The 14,668-nt window shown below is 42.2% G+C and overlaps 1 protein-coding gene and 1 long non-coding RNA gene across 5 annotated transcripts in view; one reads left to right on the top strand and one right to left on the bottom strand.

Annotated features, from left to right (window-relative positions):
* UBE3A (ubiquitin protein ligase E3A) overlaps positions 1 to 4,690 on the bottom strand; it is a 96,399-nt gene extending 91,709 nt beyond the window's left edge. For 2 of the 4 annotated variants that reach the window (XM_061394194.1, XM_061394195.1), the window contains exon 1: positions 4,603 to 4,690. The gene's annotated coding sequence lies outside the window, so the exon portion shown is untranslated. The remainder of the gene's footprint in view (positions 1 to 4,602) is intronic. The other 2 variants (XM_061394198.1, XM_061394196.1) reach the window with 1 other exon arrangement.
* An 857-nt stretch (positions 4,691 to 5,547) lies between these two features.
* On the top strand, positions 5,548 to 6,485 carry LOC133234072 (uncharacterized). The gene is made up of 2 exons (XR_009731998.1): positions 5,548 to 5,819; positions 6,353 to 6,485. It is a non-coding gene; the product is annotated as an uncharacterized LOC133234072 (long non-coding RNA).
* Positions 6,486 to 14,668: the final 8,183 nt, after the last annotated feature.

Here is a 14,668-nt window from a genome sequence, read left to right on the forward strand (position 1 = left end):
CATGTGCAAAATGTAGTAGTCAAAAAAGAAAATACTAGCCTTACTTCTTTTTCAAATAGACCTGTACTTCATGATCTTCTTTTAACTTCCTATCCATAATGCTATTTACATGTTAAAGATAAGAGATAACTTAGATCAAAGCACTGTAAGTGACATTTCTGAGATTAAATGAAAAGTTAGCAAAGAAATTTATCATGTATTTATTAATAAGCCACCTCATTAAAAATCTGTTTAACTAGAATCTTTAAGTATTTCAAACATTGCACATTTTGAACATAGGATATAGGCTTGTATATTACCACTACTTCCACTTACTACAATTTTTCTTTATTTCCTATATTAGAAGAAAAAGTCCCATTTCCTCCAGTAACTGCTATGGTCAGAAAAGGCATCTTGTTGAAGGCTGTTTTCTACTAATATCATGTGTGTGTGCTGTCATATTGTTGACCCCATGGACTGTAGACAGCCAGGCTCCTCAGTCCATGGAATTTTCCAGGCAAGAATACTGGAGTGGGTTGCCATTTCCTACTCCAGGGCATCTTCCCAACCCCTGTTTCTTGGGTCTCCTGCATTGGCAGGCAGATTCTTTACCACTATGCCACTTGGGCAGTGATATTCTACTAATGGTATGATATTCTACTAATATTATCAGATCAGATCAGGCGCTCAGTCGTGTCCGTCTCTTTGCAACCCCATGAATCACAGCACGCCAGGCCTCCCTGTCCATCACCAATTCCCGGAATTCACTCAGACTCACGTCCATCGAGTCAGTGATGCCATCCAGCCATCTCATCCTCTGTCGGCCCCTTCTCCTCTTGCCCCCAATCCCTCCCAGCATCAGAGTCTTTTCCAATGAGTCAACTCTATTATAGAAAACATGTAACTGCAAAAAGGTGGGTGAGTATTCTCAAAGCCAAGTTTAACACTCCTCCCAACAGACAGGACAAAACAGTACCATTGTGTGCAGAGTCCTGAACTAGGGTCCAGAGGCTCAAAATGTGCCCTGGCTCTGCCACCTGGTGACTTTAAGAAAATCATTTTAAAGGTCTGCAATTCAATTTCCTCATGTATAAAACAAGAATAGCCCCACTTAGGCCTACAATGGGCTTCCCCGATAGCTCAGTTGGTAAAGAATCCACCTGCAATGCAGGAGACCCCGGTTCGATTCCTGGGTCGGGAAGATCCCCTGGAGAAGGGATAGGCTACCCACTCCAGTATTCTTGGGTCTCCCTTGTGGCTCAGCTGGTAAAGAATCCGCCTCCAATTGTGGAGACCTGGGTTTGATCCCTGGGTTGGGAAGATCTCCTAGAGAAGGGAAAGGCTACTCACTCCAGTATTCTGGCCCGGAGAACTCCATGGACTGTATAATCCATGGGGTCGCAAAGAATCAGATACAACTGAGTGACTTTCACTTTCAGGCCTACAACTCCTATGAATTTATAACCAGATGACAGAATGACAATCATCTCAGAAAAATACCAGAGTACAAACAGGCAACTGCCAAAGTAAGTTTATTTTCTTTATACATACACACACACACACACACACACACACACACACACACAATGTGCCAGATTGGAGTGGAGGATTAGGACTGAAATATGAAGAATCTAACATGTGACAAGACAGTATATAAAGGAAGGAGTGCAGCAATATTCTTTAGAAAAGAGCTGGGAGGAGGAGGCGTTGAGTCCACAGACCTGCCGAAGGATTAGAAGGGCGCCAGGAGAATGTAGTTCCATTATTTGACAGACTTTCACAAAACATGGTGTTATGTGGAGGAGGTCACTAGGACTGCGCACTTTCAAAAGACAGAGACATAAGTCTTGTCTTTATAGTCCTTACACCTAGCTCAGCTCAGAGTAGCCACAGTAGATGCCTAATAAATGTTAGCTAACTATTTACTGATAAATAAGTCACCCATACTCTGGTCACACACTCCCTGGTAAACAACAGGAGTCCTTGCCCTTAAAGACTGAGTTCAAAACCAGTGAGCAAGAAAAACAATGTAGAGGATAATATGCTAGAGTCCACTATAGATAAGGTGATTTAAAAACATTTAGAAAAACTGAGCAGGAAGACGTCAAAGGATATTACTTCCATGTGCCTATGTGATGGGCATTTCACGTACTTTAACCCTCACAACTCTAAGCTTCACCACCCCATTTTACAGATGACAAAACTTGCAGCTCAAAATTAAGTCACTTGTTAAGTGTCAGACAACTAGAGAAAGCCAGAATCAGAAGCAGGATCTAATTCCAAAGCTATTTTCACTATACACACCATAAGGTCTTTGGTTTTTAGACTTTACATTTGTAGTGGAGAGAGAGCACAGACTGCCCAAATCAGCCAAACCTTTGTTGTCCTGAATCATCATGAAAAGAGCATCTAAGACTTTACCCAAGCATTTTAACTGAAAAAAAAAAATCACTTCTGAAAATCTGTCTTCATAAAAATAAGAAAAATTTTTAATAGCTGCATATGTACTTAATGTCATGTTTCTACATTTTGACCTATACAAGTATTGGTCTAAACAAAAGGGCAAAACATGACTGAAGAACATAACAAGCAATCATTTAAGAAAACAGAAACTTACTTGTAAGTACCATTTCAAGTGCTCAGGTTGAAAAATGTAGGTTTTGATCCAAAGTTTTGGATTATTCCACTGACTGCATATTGAGAGAAACAATAAATTACTCCAAATATTTAAGGGGAGAGAGGACTGTTTTTGGAGGGGAGAGTGGAGGAGTCATTTAGAAACGATCTATAGTGTGGGGAATAAAACTGATTAAATGTTACATGTCAGAGACACCAGTTAGGTACCCAATAAATCCTGTTAAATGGGCTGGGCAAGTGGGATGACAAAGTATCTTCCTTTCACTTCTGACTAACTACACAAGTTATTTTTTGAAACATGAAAAAAAAAAAAAAACCAACCCGGCAAATTAAGAAATATGAAAGAAAAGCAGCTCATAAAACTTGTGAAAAGGAATTACAATATTGTAATTTGCATCTCTGTGTAAAGCTAAAACTCCTCAGTAACCCAGCAATGTCAGAGGATGGTGTACATGCTACTAACCACATTAATGCTAGTTAGCAAATACTGACACAGTAAGACTTTCATAGTTTACATTGTAATTTTATAAACAGACATCACTATTTCTTGAAGCCACCTCTTGTTTCTGTTCTGTCATGATTACCAGCTTAACGGGGTTCTGGTCATTCTTAGGGCTTTATCAGCACCATCATTAATATTCATTTCATTAAATATGTGATATGTAGCTCAGATTTATAAGCAGGATCTAATTCTAAAGTTATTTCCACTTCTTTTTATCTTCCTAAACTTTTTCACGTGGTTTACAAAACAATCTCTTAGGTAAGGGTACTTACTAGTCAAGAGGTGTGAGATAAACACTTCTCATCCTTCTTGTCCAATTCATTTGACATGATTTACTGGGTACTTCAAGTGCATTTCACAGGAAACTTTTTAACAGGTGCACTTCTGAAGTTTAGGTCATTTCCATTTACACCTCCCTTCTCCCCCCCCCCCCCCCCCCACGCCCCCGCCAAAAATCTGGAGTAATTTCCTTTTCTTCAATATTGCAGACAGTGGAATGATCCGAAATTATGGGTCATACCCGAATTCCCTTCTGATTGATGTAAGGTAACTTTGGACTGTAAATCCCCCATATGCCATTAATTTACCTTTTCAGCAGCACCCTAACCACTTACTAAGTATAACACCAAACAGGCTTTGTAACTTTGTAATTATTTTTTAACATGTGCACAGGTTTTTCAAAAAAAATTCGGAAACTAAATTATCTTTCAAAGATCCTAAGACTAACCAAACAGCGTCCATATTAAAATTACTTTTAACAATTTCATGGACTAAAACTAAAACGTCTGTCGCATTAACAGCAAAACCCTCCAACACCATTACGAGTCCCTTTTATTTTCACAACTGGAAAAAAAGCGGGGCGGGGGAGGGGGGGCGCTGAAGGTTTGCATTTAATGTTTCCAGCAAACCCAGTAGCTCAGGTTTAATTTCAGAATCGCGATGAGTTCTGAGGACACAATCCTTACGCTTGATTTACCACTTCATTCGCCCTCCCTCCCCAAGAGTCCACCCCCCAAAAACCCCAACCCGCCAAACCACACATCTAAACACTTCTTCACCCGTAAGGCCCAAACCCCGAAAACGGCCAGAGTCAGAGCTCCCCTAGGGCGGAGGAGGCCAGCCGGCCCGTAGCCCTGGGCCCGGGCCGGAGGGGCGAGCCCGCTCGGAGAAGGGCCACCTACCGACTGCCCGCACGCCCCGCCCCGGGCCCGCTCGCGTCCTTCGGGCGACGAAACCCTCCCTCCGGCGGCGCCCAGCCAGGACTGACAGTCACGGCGGCCGCCGCGGCGGGCAGAAAGAGGCCTAGTCCTGGCACCGGCCTCTCCAGACCGCGCGCGCCCTGCGCACCCGCCCCGGAGGCGGCGGGCGTCCCTGCCCTCACCGGGGCCGGCCCCGCAGGGCACTCGGGCGGCCGCGGGGACAAAGCGGGCGCCGCCGGCCCGGGCCCGTCCTCCCCGGCGCAGGCCGTCCTCGGCCGCACTGACCTGTCGTCGCCCCCGCGCCTGGGCCACGGCCCCCGCAGCAGCGGCCGCCTCGCTGGTCGTCGTCGCCCTCGCCCGCCGCCTCCGCCCGCCACCGCCTCGTTCCCTGTCGCTGCCGCCACCGCCGGCGCTCATGCGGGACCCGCGCTTCGTTCTCCGGAGTCCGAGACCGGGAAAGGGGGCGCAGCGGCCGCAAAAAGCCCCGCGCCCGCCGCCCGCCGCCGCTCCACCGCTGTCCGTCCGCACCGGGGGTCACAGGGCCCGCCTGCGGGGCTCAGAGCGAGCGCAGAGGGGCCCTCCTGTAAGGATCGGAGGAGCCGAGGGAGGCGCCGCCGCCCGCGGGTTCAGCGCCCGTCGGCAGAAGCGAAGCGCAAGTCGGCGCGGCGGCGGATGGCGAGCGCCCGAGCCGGCGGAGGGCTACGCAGAGGCGGGGTGCGCAAGTGAGCGGAGGGCGCTGTGTCGATGCTCTCGCGAAGGCGAGTCGGGCTCTACCTCTCCTGCAGTCACCCCGAGCCGAGCGCCACCATCTTGGAAAAAACGCGGATCTCGCGGCCGCGGCGCAAGCCGGGAGGACTGGCTGGGCGGGCCGAGTATCCCGGCAGGCAGCGCGCACCTCCTGGCCCGGCGAGGGCTCCCTGCCTGGACGCAGGGGCGCGGGGCGGAGCCGGGGCGCGCGCGGGAGGGCGCTGCGCTCTACTCCGTCCCAAATCGTCGGCTCCGCCCCCTTCCTGCTTGCCGTCGTCGCAGCGCAAAGGCGGCTGGGAAAGGGAAGTGGCTCGCTGGCTGCTCCTCGCAGTCCCACCAGGGACAGTCGCCATCTTTGCACCGAGGAGAGGGGGCAGTTCCTCTTTAAAGCCCCTGCGGTCTGTTCCCTGACAGAAAGCAGGCGGTACACTTGGGACATCCCCTGGAGCCCTCCGGACTGTTGGAGAGCCCTGTGGGCTATCTAACCAGGAAACGTGCTTGAAGTTGGACGTTCCCGATTTTGTTGGGAAATCGCTTCTGAAATTTCGCCAAGCGGTTTTGGTAGCTGCCAACCTCACAGTGGGACAGAGCCCTTCATAGTCTAGGTCGCCGACCCCGACCCCTTTGTGCTTTGAGTTGCTTTTGTAAACATTGCAGTAGTAGGCCGAGAGTGCGGACCAGCTTTCTTTCAAGGGACCAAGGTCATCTGCTTAGGACTTTTGCCTGCAAACGGTGTGTCACTAGTTTACGGGAAGGTAAAACCTGTCTCTTGCAATTTTGACATTCCATAGATTGTCGATAAAGAGAAAGTGGCCCCTTGATTGACCCCAGCTGGATACAGGCTAATTCTGATCTGTTTGACTGAATCCATGTAAAGCCGTGCGTCTTGAGTTAGGGCTCTGAAGCACTTATTAGCAAAGCTATAATGGGGTCACTAACAATTCAGTCTTAAGGTTTGCAGCTTTTGCTGCTAAGTCCATAAAATTCTGTATTACCAGCAAAAATCCTTTTTATCTAGTATTCAAACTTTGTATGTCAACAGCCATATATAGTAGTGAATTTAACTGTCATTCTTAGACCATCTTTTATAGAATCATATATATATGTATACACACACACATACTGCTTCCCAACAAAAAAAGAAAAATAATCTAGTGGAATTTTAAATTATTAAGGAATAATTCACCAGGGAAGCCCATTCTGAAATAACTAATGATAAATGACAGTGTTAAGTCGTGTCCAATTTTAACTTCGTTCCTTATTCTTTTTTCATTTCTTTCAATTACAGATTCGCATTTGGAAACTCAGCTATGTTTTATGGGCGAGACTAGTTAAAATTAGTGTCAAGGATTTATCTTTGCATGTTATCAAAATAGGCAAATGAGAAATTTTAAAGATGGCATTAAAATGTTACTACAATATCTAGCATGTGAAGATTCTTTTAGCAATTCTATTTCCTGTTAAGTAAAAATTAAATAAATGAAATGTAAGTCTAAAAATAATAAGTATATCAAACATGGCAGAAAACCCTGAGTTCCAAGAAAATTAAAGACAAGAGAAACCTGCTCTTAGTTAAATGTCTTAAATGCTGATTCTTTACTAAGATCAAAAAGGATCCCAATTCCTCCTTGGAATCTGGAGAAATATAGCCCTTTTAGCTTGTTAATATTAAATAAGCATTCTTACCTATGTCAGACTTACTTCAAAAACCCACTGTACTCTTTGCCTTGTTCATTTTCAAATTTCAAAAATTTGTTGATGTATGGCAAAACCAATACAATATTGTAAAGTCAAAAAAGAAAAAAAAAGAAAAAATTTTGCTGGTAGAAATTAGCAACATGAACTTTGTCAGGAATCCTTAGAATCCTAATAGTGTTCCATCTCCATATATATCAGATTTTATGAATAAATTTTTTCCCAAGTCAGACCCATATTTTCCTTCAGGTATGTTTTCCCAGGAAAACAACTTACTACCTACTAAGTTAAGTAATAAATTTGTTTGACTATTCTACGCAAAATGAGACCCAGTAGTTTCCAAGTTTCCCATTTCAGTGTAAAGTTAAAGGAGCGGTTTAATTTTTTTTCATATAGCTCATTAATTCCTTTAACAAACTTTGAACTTCTACTGTTTACCAAGATCTGTGCCAGGCTTTGAAAACAATAAAAGATCAACAATCCCTATCCTTGCCCTCAAGAACTCACAGTCCAAGAGGAAATCACACCAGTAAAATGACATTTTTTTTCAAAATAACCCAACAGTTTTTATGAAAGTTTGCTCTAGATTGCTGATGAAGTTTTGTGTTTTTTTTTTTAAATGGCTGTTTTGGTGCTCAGAATTTCTTTTTGATGTGAGTCACAACAGATGAATCAAAATGCATAGACAATTTTTTATTCCCTAGCATGCCTCTGGGATCAGGAGGAAGCTGAAAGAATAGAACAAAAAATGGTCAGATACAGTGGGATGAAAGTTACTGTTGCTATATTTAGGTTACATCAAAATGTTACACACACAACTGTAGAAAAAGACTAGGGTTTCAGTATACGAGTTCAGTTCAGTTGAGTCGCTCAGTCGTTTCCGACTCTTTGCGACCCCATGAATCGCAGCATGCCAGGCCTCCCTGTCCATCACCAACTCCCGGAGTTCATTCAGACTCACGTCCATCGAGTCAGTGATGCCATCCAGCCATCTCATCCTCTGTCGCCTTATCCTCCTGCCCCCAATCCCTCCCAGCATTAGAGTCTTTTCCAATGAGTCAACTCTTCACATGAGGTGGCCAAAGTACTGGAGTTTCAGCTTCAGATTCATTCCTTCCAAAGAAATCCCAGGGCTGATCTCCTTTAGAATGGACTGGTTGGATCTCCTTGCAGTCCAAGGGACTCTCAAGAGTCTTCTCCAACACCACAGTTCAAAAGCATCAATTCTTCGGCACTCAGCTTTCTTCACAGTCCAACTCTCACATCCATACATGACCACAGGAAAAACCATAGCCTTGACTAGATGGACCTTTGTTGACAAAGTAATGTCTCTGCTTTTGAATATGCTATCTAGGTTGGTCATAATTTTCCTTCCAAGGAGTAAGCATCTTTTAATTTCATGGCTGCAGTCACCATCTGCAGTGATTTTGTCTGACATTGTTCCCACTGTTTCCCCATCTATTTCCCATGAAGTGATGGGACCAGATGCCATGATCTTTGTTTTCTGAATGTTGAGCTTTAAGCCAACTTTTTCACTCTCCTCTTTCACTTTCATCAAGAGGCTTTTTAGTTCCTCTTCACTGTCTGCCATAAGGGTGGTGTCATCTGCATATCTGAGGTTATTGATATTTCTCCCGGCAATCTTGATTCCAGCTTGTGCTTCTTCCAGCCCAGCATTTCTCATGATGTACTCTGCATATAAGTTAAATAAGCAGGGTGACAAACATACAGCCTTGACGTACTCCTTTTCCTATTTGGAACCAGTCTGTTCCATGTCCAGTTCTAACTGTTGCTTCCTGACAGTAGCTCTCCATATTTAAGAAACTGTTGTAGCAAAATACTGTGAAGACCATTGCCTGACAGGACAAGTGCTCAGCAAATTGTAGTGCTTAGTACTAGTAGTAGTGACCGTTTATCATTACAGACTCCAGGCATAAACTCCTTCACTCGTTCACCTTTGTTCCTACAGATTACCCAAATTTGCATTTCCCTTGATCTTCTGTCTTAAAGCACGAGCCATTCTTCTTCCTTTCTAGAGCTAATGTATATGGGAGTTATGTGCGTCTCAAGACTTAATCCCTCTCCTATTAATTCCTTCTCTTATTCATTAATTCTCCTCTTAACTTTGTTCATTTTGGAAGAGCTATCAGATTGCCGTTTGCTTCCAAGTCCCTCTTCAACTACTGAAATGTAGTATTTGCTCCCATTTTACTATATATATTGCTTGTATTTATGTCAGTAATGGCACAATGACCAAATTTAAAAGTTGCTTTTCAGTTTTCATGGTATCTGACCTCTTTGCAACCTTCCACATTGCTACTCTACTGGAAACTGCTCCTTTGATTCCATCATGCTGAGATCTCCATCCTCTTCTCCTGTGTCTTAGATTACTCCTTCTCAAATCTTCTTTACAGAATGCTAGTCTTCTCTGCTTTTGATACTCTTGACCCACCATTTTTACACAGTTGCTCACAAAACTTGTTTATGTATATTCTGTGTGTGTGCATGAGTGCTTGCTCAGTTGTGTCCAACTCTGTGCAACCCCATGGACTGTAGCCCACCAGACTCCTCTGTCCATGGAATTCTGGCAAGAATACTGGAGTGGGTTGCCATTCCTTTCTCCAGGGATCTTCCTGACCCAGGGATCAAACCCAGGTCTTCTGCATTGCAGAAAGATTCTTGACTGAATGAGCCACCAGAGATCACATATGTCAGTCAGAAATCCGAGTCTGAATCTTGGACACTGACCTCACTCAGAAACTTCAGACATCTATCTTCAACTGCTTATTGGAAATTTGTCCTAAATGTCCTACATTCACCTCACATTCATTCACATCTGAAATCAAACTGCTGACTGTGCCCCATTTTCCTTCATTCACTGAGATGTGGATAATTGTGAAGAAAAGAGGGTTTTGGAAGAATAAGCAGGAATTGGTTTTTTAAAATGTTAAATTTGAGATGCCTGTATGTCTGCAGTACAGAGTGATTGCTAGTTGGCCCCTAAAGTGCACTCTCCTCTTCATCCATGATAGTAGCACACCTGGCCAGATCCATGGTTTCCTATAATAAACTCTGTAGGTGTAGCTGTGTCACTGTTCTGGCTAGTGGGATGTGAGCAGAAATGATGTGAGCAACTTCACAATCATACTGTAAAAGAAATGAGATGCTCCTTTCTCTCTGTCCATTTCTGATGGTTGGAGTGTGGTAGGGTTGTGAGCTAGAGCAATAGGATGGGCCCCAAGGATTTTGAGTCACAACTTGTATACCAGTGTGAACTTTGGTGTGAGTTCCTAACCCTGTAATAAGCCATGGTTACTCTAGATACCTTTCACTGCAGCTATCTTTGTATCCTTATATCCAAATGAAATCAAGGAAGCAGCTGAATGTAGGCATCTGTAGTTAGGGTTGAATGAAACGAAATCATCCTACATTCCCTGACTTGATTGATGACTCCACCATCTGTGGTAGTCCCCAATCATAATATTAGTAATCCTAGACTTTCTCTTCCGAGAAGGCAATGGCAACCCACTCCAATACTCTTGCCTGGAAAATCCCATGGATGGAGGAGCCTGGTAGGCTGCAGTTCATGGGGTCGCTACGAGTCAGACATGACTGAGTGACTTCACTTTCACTTTTCACTTTGATGCATTGGAGAAGGAAATGGCAACCCACTCCAGTGTTCTTGCCTGGAGAATCCCAGGGATGGGGGAGCCTGGTAGGCTGCGGTCTATGGGGTCGCACAGAGTCGGACACGACTGAAGTGACTTAGCAGCAGCAGCAGCAGCAGCAGCAGCAGCAGCAGACTTTCTCTTCCTCACTCTGCAGGCAATTAGGAAGCAAAGTTATATGTGCCTTAACACATTGGTTTTAGAATTAGCGTAGCAAAGTGGTTAAGAGCATAGGCTCACAATTTATTAACAACTGCAAAAATGCTGACTAAAATCATAAACCCCTCTCTGATTTGGGTCTCTTATCTGTAAGATGGGGTTGTCATGAGGATTAAATGTTAATATACATAAAAGCACCTAGAATGAGTGGGTACGTAGTATAAGCTCAATAAAGATGAGCTTTTTATTATCCCATGGAAATCCCAGTACTGCCACTTACCAAATATAAAGACTTTAATTAAATATTCAATTAATCTCTCTGTTTCCTTATCAGTGAAGTAGGAAAAATGGTAGTAGCCTCATCAGGCTACTGTGGAGAGTGAACAGGGACAGTACCTGTGAAGTGTTTCGTGCCTAGCATATGGGAAGTGCTCAATAAATGGTAGTAGTCACTATTATTGTTATTCATTGTTATTCATTATCCATTCAATAATAATATCATTATTATTATCATAACATCCATTTCCTTCCACTGCTGCTACCATAATTTAGACCCTTAGTGTTTCTTACTTGAACCAGAATATAAGCTTCAGAAGGGTTAGAACGGCAGGGACATCTTATCTTATTATTATTGTAGCCCTAACACAATGCTGATACAGTACTTTCCTAGATGGGAAAAAAGCTCCTCATCATGGAATTTTTGTTTAACTTTTATTTTATATTGAAGTATAGCCAATTAGCTATACATATCACACAATGTATGATAGTTTCAGATGGATAGCAAAGGGGCTCAGCCATACATATACATGTAGATGGAATGTTTTTTAAAGAAACGTGGATCTTAATGCTCCCTTGCTTGAATATATCAGTGGCTCTTCATAGCCTTCTGAAAAGTGTTCAAACTCCAAGAACAAGGCCTACTGGAGATGGGGCCTGCCTCCTAGCCCTATTTCCTTCCACTCCCCTCATGGATACTTCCTGAAGTGATACAAACTTAAGAGTCATTTGGAGCCCTTTTGCCTGCAGTTTGTTCTTGTAGACAACTCCAAGCACCTCCTCTGAGAAGCCTCTCTAACATTTTCAGGTGGGATTGTTGCTCACACCAGTTCTTCCTATCATGTCACTTTGCACAATCATGCTGTGCTGTGCTTACAGTTCTATCTCCACTCAAGTTCCTTGAGAGAGGAGAGTCCCTTTGGCTTCCTTTTTGTTCCCAGTGTGTATCTCAGTAGCTGAAACTTGGCACGTCCTCAAGAAGTGTTTGAATGAATGAGCTAATGTATGGTAAAGTAGTGTATCTTTGCATATTTTGCTTTTCAGTTGAGTCAAGCAGAGATACAAGGTGCAGAGCTGTCTGCCTGTACAATTTAGTGGGGACAGAAAAATCAGGCAAATTTATTGTAAGATGTTTTAACTTGTGAACTCCAGCAACTACGTAAGCAACAATATAAGTCTTTAAACTTTCAGGACCTTAATATTATGTATAAAAATAAGATAGTGAACAAGATAACCCACAAAATTCTTTTTTAAATTTATCTGACGGTGTCAGGTCTTACTTCCAGCTCTCAACTCTTCCATTTTTAGTTGCTGCATGCAGGGTCTCTGTGGCAGCACGTGCATTCCCTGACCAGGGCAGCCTGCACTGGGAGCTCAGACTCCCAGCCACTAGACCACCAGGGACATCCAAACTTACACAATTCTCTTAAATCTGTAACTTATTCAACCACTAATTTTCCCTGACTGCAGATGTATCTAAGACTACTTAAGAAGTCATTCAAGCAAGAACCTGGAAGTCATTAAATCATGCTTTGACTGTGGTCATTTCAGTCTTTTCGCCTGCCTTACCCAACTGGAGAGTAGCTGGAAAAGAGGAGTTTGATTAAATGGTGGTTGCTGCATTCACACTGAATTCTATCTCTAATACCATTTTTAAGATATATCATACTGATTCTTATAGGAACTCTAATAATTTTTTATATCAAAGGAAAACACTGGTTAAATAAAATCTTTGTTATTAAAAATAGTGCAGACAACTGTACTTACTGGTTTGGGGGGGAACCTCAACTAAAAATATCTAGCAAGGTAAGAATCATGAATATAGTTTGCAATTGATAAGCAATAATTTTTATTCTTGCTTGACTCTAACAACAGAATACAAAATTACCAAAATGATAAAAATTTACTATTGGATTTTTTTTTGGTATTGCTTGAAACAAAACTTGCCTTCTTTTGGTTGTTTTTAGTTTTGTTTTGTGACAGCAAACCATCCTTATAAAAAGACAAAGTTTTTATGAGATAGTAATGTAGATATTATTCATGACATGAAATATTTTATATTGCTTCTTTTTTATTAGATTGGTGCAAACATAATTGTAGTTTCAGTTTGTAATTTATTGTAAATAGGCTCAAATGCATCTTTATTATAATAATCAAAATAGGAACCATTACAATGAGGAACCATAACAAAATAGGAACCATTACAAACACACTTTTGCCAACAAGAAATAAGCTTATTCCTGTATCATAAAAATCCATGCTTTGAGAGTCAACAAGCTCTTGGAAAGCATTTTCTGCCTCCTGTTGGTTGTGCAAGCATATCCCCTGCCAAAAGTTGTCAAGATGCTTGAAGAACTAGTCGGAAAGAGGTCAGGTGAATTAGAGGATGAGGCAAAATGTCATAGCCTGATTCATTCAAACTTTGAAATGTTGGTTGTGTGACATGCAGTTGGGCATTGGTCATGCAGAATTGGGCCTTTTCTGTTGACCAATGCTGGCTGCAGGAATTGCAGTTTTCCATGTACCTCATTAATTTGCTGAGCATTCTTCTCAGGCCTAATGGTTTCACTGGGATTCAGAAAGATGTGGTTGATTAGACCAGCAGCAGACCACTAAGCAGTGACCGTGATCATTTTTGGGTGCAAAAACCCCACATTTTTTTGGCATTAGAAAGTGCTTTGGAGCTTCTTCTCACTCCAACTACCGAGGTGGTCATCACTGATTGTCATATAAAATCCACTTTTCATCGCACGTCACAATCCAATCGGGAAACTCGTTGCATAGAATAAGAGAAGACAACACTTCAAAAGGATGACTTTTTTTGATTTCCAGTCAGCTCATGAGACACCCATTTATCAAGCTTTTTCACCTTTCCAATTTACTTCAAATGCCGAATGACCTTGGTTGACATTGAGTTCTTCGGCAATTCTCCTGTAGTTAGTTGTAAGAGGCTCAGTTTCGATGATCCTCTCAACTGATTGTTATCAACTTCTGATGGCAGGCCACTGTGCTCCTCATCTTGGAGGGCCTTATCTACTTTGCAAAACTTCTTGAACCACCACTGCACTGTATATTCATTAGCAGTTCCTGGGCCAAATGTGTTGTTGATATTGCAAATTGTCTCTGCTGCTTTACAACTCATTTTGAACTTGAATAAGAAAATTGCTCAAATTTGCTTTTTGTCTAACATTTCCCAAGTCTAAAATACATATATAATACACAACAAGTAAAAAGTCATCAGCAAAAAAAGCATAAAGCAAGAAGTGTGCATTAAAATGATCTAAGTATAACCGCATTTATTTAAGAATGTATTCCAATATCAAACAGCAAAGTTCAACAAAGCATAACTGCAATTACTTTTGCACCAACCTAATAATTCCTGCTAAGCATGATACTGATTGCAACTGTTATTTCAATACTTAATGCAAAGTTGCTGAAATGAATTTATTTCCACAAATTTCATTTGTGCACCCATTAAATGCTAGTTTCTTAAATAAATCATAATAATTCTGACAACAATCTTTGATATTATACATTTCATGGATTAGGTAATTGAGCTTAAAATAAGTAACATGTTGATGTTCCATGCCTAAAACCTAGTAGAGCTAGGGTATAAATCCAGTTGTGTGTGTGTGTGTGTGTGTGTGTGTGTGTGTGTGTGTGTGTCTGCTTTCCCAGAAGACAAAGATAAATTTTTAGAATTTCAAAAATATGTTTCATTGAAATGTTTTCTCAATTTTCCAGTCATCACTTTTTATTCATTAGTTCCTAAAAGTATTGTAAGAAGAGTATTTTTAAATTGCTAC

Source organism: Bos javanicus, chromosome 21, assembly GCF_032452875.1.
Source record: "Bos javanicus breed banteng chromosome 21, ARS-OSU_banteng_1.0, whole genome shotgun sequence".
Classification (NCBI taxonomy): domain Eukaryota; kingdom Metazoa; phylum Chordata; class Mammalia; order Artiodactyla; family Bovidae; genus Bos; species Bos javanicus.